Below are 8,167 nucleotides of genomic sequence, written 5' to 3' on the forward strand. Positions count from 1 at the left end.
AATACTTCATCTTGCATTTCTCTTTTAACTTGGATCTCAATTAAGAATTTCCTTTCTTTTTCAGAATTCCTTCCCTTGACTACCAATGCATCTATAGAGGAACTCTCGCCATTGTCTTTCTTTCTCAACTGATTCTCATGAAAGGCTGAGATGACAATGTCCACGTATATGGTATCTCTACCATGGAGCATTGTGTTTACGAGATTCTCGTAAGACAGTGGAATTGAAATCAACAAAATTAGGACTTGATCTTCTTCTTCGATTTTCACATCCGCATTCGTTAATTTATAAAGCAATTAGTCGAATGTGCTAATGTGTTCATTGATATCCCTCTGTCATTTTAATATTATAGAAATGTTTCTTATGATACAGATGATTATCTAATGATTTCTTTATGTATAAACTATCTAGTTTCATTTACATTCCTGCGACGGTCTTTTGATTTAGGATATTATAGAGAACATTGTCCGTTAGACACAATTGGATCGACGTAATAGCCCTCTCATCTAGTTCATCGCCACTCTTCATTGCTCATAGATACATGACACTACGCCTTATTAAGAAAATGATGTTGCAATCATTTTTAAACTAAAAGGCCTCTCATCTTGACCTTCAATAGTTCAAAATTGTTTTTGCCGGTAAACTTTTTCGTTTCATAATCACGTTTGATCACTTCGACCACATGTTTTATGTGGGAATTTGAGACCCAACAATAACTGATACCACTTGTTAGAGAGTTAAGGAAGCAAATTCAAATTTGAATTAAATAAATTTTTTTAAAAATCAAATGCAATCAAAGCACACGGAGGACACGAGTTTTACATAGAAAAACTCTCATGGGAAAACAACCATGGTATAAAGTGACATCGAATTCATGATAAAATTGAATTTATAAGAAATGGATAAACTTACTGATCCGAAAACTTCAAAATCCCTTCGCAAAACCTTAGCCTTGTTCCCCCTCTTCGCTCAAAACAACCTTTGCACATATTCACTTAGCACTGTTATAAAATTGCACGATTCTATCGATGGTACCTTCAATAGGATCGACAACTATCGAAGCCTGTTGATGAGATCAAAGTCACATTCAATGATATCGAAAAATGTCCTAAAAACAATCTAATGAACAATTAGAATAAATCGATGGTTTCTCGGTGGGATTGAATGATTTATCCTTGGGATTGACATATGCTAAATGAGATTGAGTGGATTATCGGTGACATCAACATGCCCATTTTGGCCCTATTGAAGACATATGACAACAACATCAAATTTAGATTTACCTTATTTTTAAATTCATCCTTTCAAATAACCTGAAAAATAAATAGACATCATTGGATAAAACACATGCATCATGGTGGAGCGCACATATCACCGTTCAGTAGTGTATGCATCTCGTAATCTCATTTTGAAGGCTCATCACAGTGGGCCCCACCTCTCTTACGAGCGCAGGAACTTCCTAGGGTCGCATGCCATCAGCATATCGAGGTTTGGGTCTCATTTATGTGGCATGGGCAGATTTAGTTTAAAAACAAAATAAGTAGCTTGCAAGCATACAATCATTTACTACGGTCGGTGGCCTACTATTTTAAGAGTCTGGAAAATTTAACATGAACACCCCCACTTTTTTAATCCGTTGCCCCCTTTCTATACTTCTTACTTATATACTAGTTCCTAATTTTTCACCCATACCCTAACTAGTGTATAATCTAGTGCCATAAGTAGGAAGAAAGAAGTGCGTACACGAAAAAAGAGGACGTATATATCACCCACGGACTTTTGCACCACCCCTTGTGCTATACAGTGGTTTTAGCCGTTGGATGTGGAAAGAAAAAACAAGTAATTCATCAATGGCTGGAAATTACCTGTACCACACGTGAAACAAGTCTTTTTTTAGCCATTGGATTCATTAAATAAGGAAGAGAACAGAACGAATATTTAATGCATCCAACGGCTGAACCCGGACGCGGATTGCTAGCTTAGGTAGACGGTGATATGTGGGCCCTGCCATGGTATGGCATATGTGTTTTATCCACTCCGTCTATCCATTTTTACATATCATTTTAGAGCATTAGGCCAAAAATGAGGCAGATCTCTAATTCTCATGTAGACCACACCACAGGAAACAGTGGTGATTGAATGCTCACCATTAAAAACTTTATAGGTCACAAAAGTTTTGGATGAAACTGATATTTATGTGTTCACTTCTTCCATGTCTGTGTGACTTAATCAACAGGTTGGATGGCAGATAAACGTACTGGGACTTAGGAAGTTTTTAATGGTGAGCGTTCAATCATCACTGTTTTCTTATGGTGTGGTCTACTTGATATTTGGATATGTCTCATTTTTTGTCTAATGCCATAAAATGAGATGAAAAAGATGGATGGACGGTGTGGATACAAAACATATATCATGGCGAGGCCCACATAGCACCGTCCAGTAGCCAACTTACTACTGGCAGCGTCAGCTAACAATCCGCGTCCATGAAAACCCCAAGTTCCACTGTTGTTTTATAATATTAGAACTTATACCTACAGGTGCATGCACCACTCCTTGTGGTACAATGCGTTTTTAGCCGTTGGATGCACGAAATGGGAGATGGGTGCCGAGTGTCCGTACGTGATCAATCATGTGGTCATGGAAGGACCGAGATGGTGAATGGTGAGCCTTAAACCGACCATAGGAAACAGAAATTGTTTGAGGTTGAATGTGAAGTTGCATAACTGATGGATGGAGTTGTGAAATCTAGTAGGCTTGATTTGGAAAGAATAGCCATTCTAACACATTGGTTCTGTTTGATAGATAGACCCAAGTGGTTCTACTGTTTCCTGAGTTCTTCTCACGTGTTTTGTCACTTGAGTGGGTGTCAATGGCCCTACACAAGGAAAGGGTGGTGGGCTCAAAAAATATATATATAAAAAAGCTAGGTTTGCATCTTTAGCTCCTTCCTTATAGACGAAGCTCAATATAGCATGGGTTCCCTTTCACTAAAATGGTGGGACCCCTCCAAAAGGTAAAGGTGGTTCCCAGCTTTATAACCAATGTCAATGGTCCCCTAAAGATGGCTTTTCTTTCAATCAAACAAGACCAACTCATAAAGCGTGCTCATACTTTTTAAATGTAAACATCCTTTGACACCAAGGTATTAAAATACCAGTTCATAATGTCAACTGTTATATGTTACAGGGTCATAACAGCCGTTACCGAAAATAACCCTGATCCGTTATAGGGTCATAACAGCCATTACTGAAAATAGCCCGTAATACTCCACAATGACTTGTGACTTTTGTCAAGGCCTAATATTTTTTTTCTTTTTCTTTTTATTTTTTATTTTGATATTGTAGTTAATTACACAAAGGCATGGTTTACTAGGGAGGTGGATTGGGTACTGCGTAGAGGTGGGCATCAAGTAGTTACACCAAGTTGGGGCTGATTTGACTTGATCTGATTTTTAAATAGACTAGACCTGAACTCGACCCAACTCAGTACCGAGTCCAGCATGGTCTAGCTTGGACTAATCCGAACTGAGTCCGACCCAGTCGCAAGTACTGAGTCAAGTTGGGTGCAAGGGGTATCTATGGGCTGAAATCACAACTCAAAACCTATATTTACTTGTGAGAATTACAACCTCTCCATCAGCAACACTACATACTTGTGAGAATTACAACCTCTCCATTAGCTACACGGCATCTCAGATTTGAAATATAAGATCTGAATTTATGTGTGTGTGTGTGTGTGTGTGTGTGAGTCGAGTTTGAGTCGAGTTACTGGGTGACTTGATCGCGACTTGATTTGAGTACAGATTGGACAAGGTCAACTTGATTCGGATGGACTCACCCACTCAGTTTGAATTGAGTCAAATCTGAATTAGTTGGAGTCGAGTTTGCGAAGTCAAGTTATCCCGTGCCCAGCTCTAATAGTGGACTGGCTAGGAAAGGAAAGGGGTTGTAAGAGGCTATACCATGATGTATGGGTTTTCTCCACGCGGTCCATTCATTTCGCCATATCATTTTAATGTACAAGCCAAAAAATGAGACATATCCAAGGCTCAAGTGGAGCACATCACAGTAAGCAACGGTGATAATGACACCTACAGTTGAAAACTTCATAGGGCCCACCATGATGGTTAATTGCCATCCAACATGCATGTTAATAATCTCACATGGTCATGGATGAAGGGAAAACACAAATATGATCTTGATCTCAAAACTTGTGTGACCCACAAACAAATTCAACGGTAATTATTTAATCGCCACTGTGTGGTTCAATTGAGCCTTGGAACTAACTAAAATTTGGGCTTTTTTTATATACCTAAAATGATGTTTCAAAATGAATGGACGGTGTGGATAAATCCCATACATCACGGTGGCCCCTCATAGGGGAACATTAGTGTTAGAAACCACCATTCCAGCACCTCATCTAAAGATCCATGTAATTCCAAGGTAGTCAACCATACATTGTCAAAAATCATTTAATTCCACAGTTAGACCATCCATTATCAGCTGTGGAATTCCTATAACTCTTCTATGGAATTGAACTGGGGAAAAAAAAAGAAAAAAAAAGAAGATGCATGCCGTGTTAGGTCCAGGTTAGATATTAAGCAGTCCATCTTGGTACGCATGTTTTGATTTAAGAGATTGACAATTCAGATTTTGTACACGTGTGATATGTGTGCAAGTATGTGTGGTGGCATCTGAGCCATTAAACTATGACATTGAGTTTGCATTTTTAATACCAGAGCTTTTCTTTCATTTGCATGGCATATCATGCACAGGCATGGTCGGACGTGGCGAATTACCTCAATCCAAACCGGTCAAATTGTGGGGCCCACTGTGGATCACACATTAGCTAGAAATCATGCCAAATTGCACTAGACATGGGGCTGGCATTCACCATTGATTCCATGAGAGGCCCATCAATTAGCCATTGATCCTGTGGGCCAGGTGCTTGCCAATTTAGAGATAGAATAAAAAACCATTCTTTGGATTGGTGGGATGTAAATTTGCATCTTGGGCCATCTTGGTGAATTTTTTGAAATGGGGTGGATTTAAATATTCTCAGATTTTTATTTAGGTTACTTGATCCAATTGCCCAGAGAAACCATCAATTTAATTTATAAGGGGTGATCCCTCGAGGCTCGAGCAGATCTCCCACTTATCTATCCCAAATGAAGAAGGGTCAAAGCTCAACACGTCTAGAGCAGAGTTAAGGAAATGCAGAGTCATCAATAGGTGGACCGCACAAGTATGAAAGAAGAGGAAGACAATAATTTATATGTAAGGAGTCGGGGTTGAGGAAGACACTACAATTTTTCATGTCCTATTATATTGAGAATTTGTAATCCTATATTAACTCATGTATCCAACACCCATGTAAATTAAGTGGTAGATCTCTAAATCCAAGTCATTAGAATATCATCAAGTGAGATTGAAATATTTTTAATAATTAAAACAAAAGTTTAATAGTTGAAAATGTTTATAAAATCTTTGAAGTGTTGGAATCAACGGAAAACACTTAATGGTTATCGGATCTTCAAGATTTAAGCCATAACAAGTTTTTAGGAAACTAGTAGATCTTTTGTTGGATTATGCGAGCCTTAATTGAATTTTGATTTATGTGCCCCAGTACTTTTGTTCGCCACATGGTGGCCTTGTAAAGTCAGCCAAGCAACATGAAATTAAGACCTTGAATTCTTTAATTTCATCGGCTTTAAGGATTAATCAAAGCTATTGTTTTTACAAGTTAATCATAGTTCAAACATTAAAGGCCTCCCAATAGCTAGAGACTTGAACTCGATCCTTTAATGCAAGTGCCCAACAAGTCTAACACGAGGACCCTATTCTCATGGTGCATTTACACTCCTATAGGGAATAAGGCAAAGGCATATAAAGTACTCATAGTCATATCCATTAGCAAAGACATTCTATCCTAACCACATAATAATAATTACATATTTGTCCTATATCTTACCAGGTGGTAATTGAACAACACGGTATTGACATCCATGACCACGACTCTCTTAATTAGCAACCTTTATGCATGTCCAATCTCAAGTTATCAAGTACAACTACATGAATCCCTATTCTTTAACCCTCTATATGTGTGTGTATGTATGTATGTATTTAAGATACTCCTTACGTATTATGAACAATACATCTAGAACCTATGGCTATCATGATCTACAAACAAAATCACTAATATCATATCCGTGCCATCCATATATAAGATTACATTGATTTTTTAGGGCACAACTCTAACAAACGTCATAATACTAATGGATGGAAAGTTATAATAAACACCGATGGTTCAAAAGATTAGGGAACCTACCCATAGAGGATTTCCCAACATATTGGTACAAGTCATTGGTGGAGAGTACAAACTGACTAATTTGATCTTTGACACTTCGCCAATGATACTAAGGCCGGTTCCAACTAAGCTAATTTTGTCCGACACACTTGTTCATAATCACAAGTTTGTTATACAACTTGCTAAGTGGTAATGGAACAACATGGCATTGGCATCCATGGCCACAATTTTCTCTTGGTTAGTGACCTTTGTGTCTAATCTAAAGTTCTTAAGGTCAACTAGATGAATCCCTCTCACTAAACTTAATTTATGTATATTTAAGGTATTCTCACATATTGATCACGCATTATAACTTGTCATTCAAAGATCCATAGTCATCATAATCTACAAACAAGACCATTAATATCATGTGCATGTCATCTATAGATAAGATCTACATTGACTTTTTAGAGCATAACTCCAACACATGTGATGCTAATGGATGGACGGTTCCTACAAACATTGGTAGTCCAAATGACTAAAGAACCTATCTAAAGAGAAGATTTTTCCAGACATTTTTGTACGAGTCACTAGTGAAGTGTATAAACAGACGTTGATCTTTGACACTAATTCGCCAATGATACAAAGGCCAGTTCCCAATAAGCTAATTCTATCAGTAACATGCCTGTATGTACTCGTAGGTCTGCCATACAACTTAAGAGGTGATGGAATAATATGATATTAACATCTATAGCCACAAATCTCTCTTGCTTAGTAACCTTTCTGTCCAAAAATCTCAAAGTACTTAAAATATTAATTATGCACTGTAACCTATAGATTTACATTGATTTTTCAGAGCACAATTCCAACATTACTGCGTACGCAGTAATGCTAATGGATGGACGGTTCCACCAAACTTCCCTAGTCCAAAAGACTAGAGAACCTGTCCAAAGACGAGATTTTTCCAGAAATTTTGGTATAAGTCGCTGGTGAAGAGTACAAACAGACATTGATCTTCTACACTTCCTCAACGACACTAAGGCCGGTTCCTAATAAGTTAATTCTATCAGTAACTCACCAACCTTTAAATATGATTTTTTCCTTACTTAAACACCATTGCTTATGTGGGGCCCACTATGCTATTGCTTTTCATCCAACCTATACATTAAGTGATTCCCAATTTGATAATGGGACACTACAAATATCAGGTCTACTCAGTTATTAGGTGGGCCACACCATAGAAAATAATTGACAATCACCCAAAGCTCCCATAATTCATATGGACCATCCCAATTTAAGGGTGCCCTACTAAAACAGGTTGGATACCATACACACAACCCCCACGGTGGGCCTTGGTACGACCCTCGTAGAATAAGCTTAACCACAGGAACTTGTAGAGGAACCATCCTCAATAGTATATACCAGATCCCACCGTTGAAAAGTGGACTTCTGTTGGTTTGGCATACAGAGAGCAAAATCAGTGTAGATTTTTGAACATTTTGGAGGATTGGGATAAACTTCAGGCACGTGTATCAATCCAACCATCATCTGACTGTGAATGGTCAAGATTAACGGCATGCCTAGTCCTTAAATACCAACCATAGAAAGGAATGGGCAGTGGCAGTGCCCACCCTTCCCATCTCTCTGTAGCTTTTGACTTAGAATTGTCCACGTGTCGCACACCCAACACAATTTAAACCGTGCGAGTAGTGGGGCCACCGGTAGATAGGTTATAATGTTGAAATCGTATTTGATTGGACGATCCTAGCGTCTGGTTAGTTGACATCTGTTAGTAGAATTTGGACGGCTGACTATTTTCCATTTGGCCGTCTTCATTACGTGTACAACAATCGTCCAGGTAGGATGTTGGTTTGGTGGGACG

Source organism: Magnolia sinica, chromosome 1 (assembly GCF_029962835.1).
Source record: "Magnolia sinica isolate HGM2019 chromosome 1, MsV1, whole genome shotgun sequence".
NCBI lineage: Eukaryota > Viridiplantae > Streptophyta > Magnoliopsida > Magnoliales > Magnoliaceae > Magnolia > Magnolia sinica.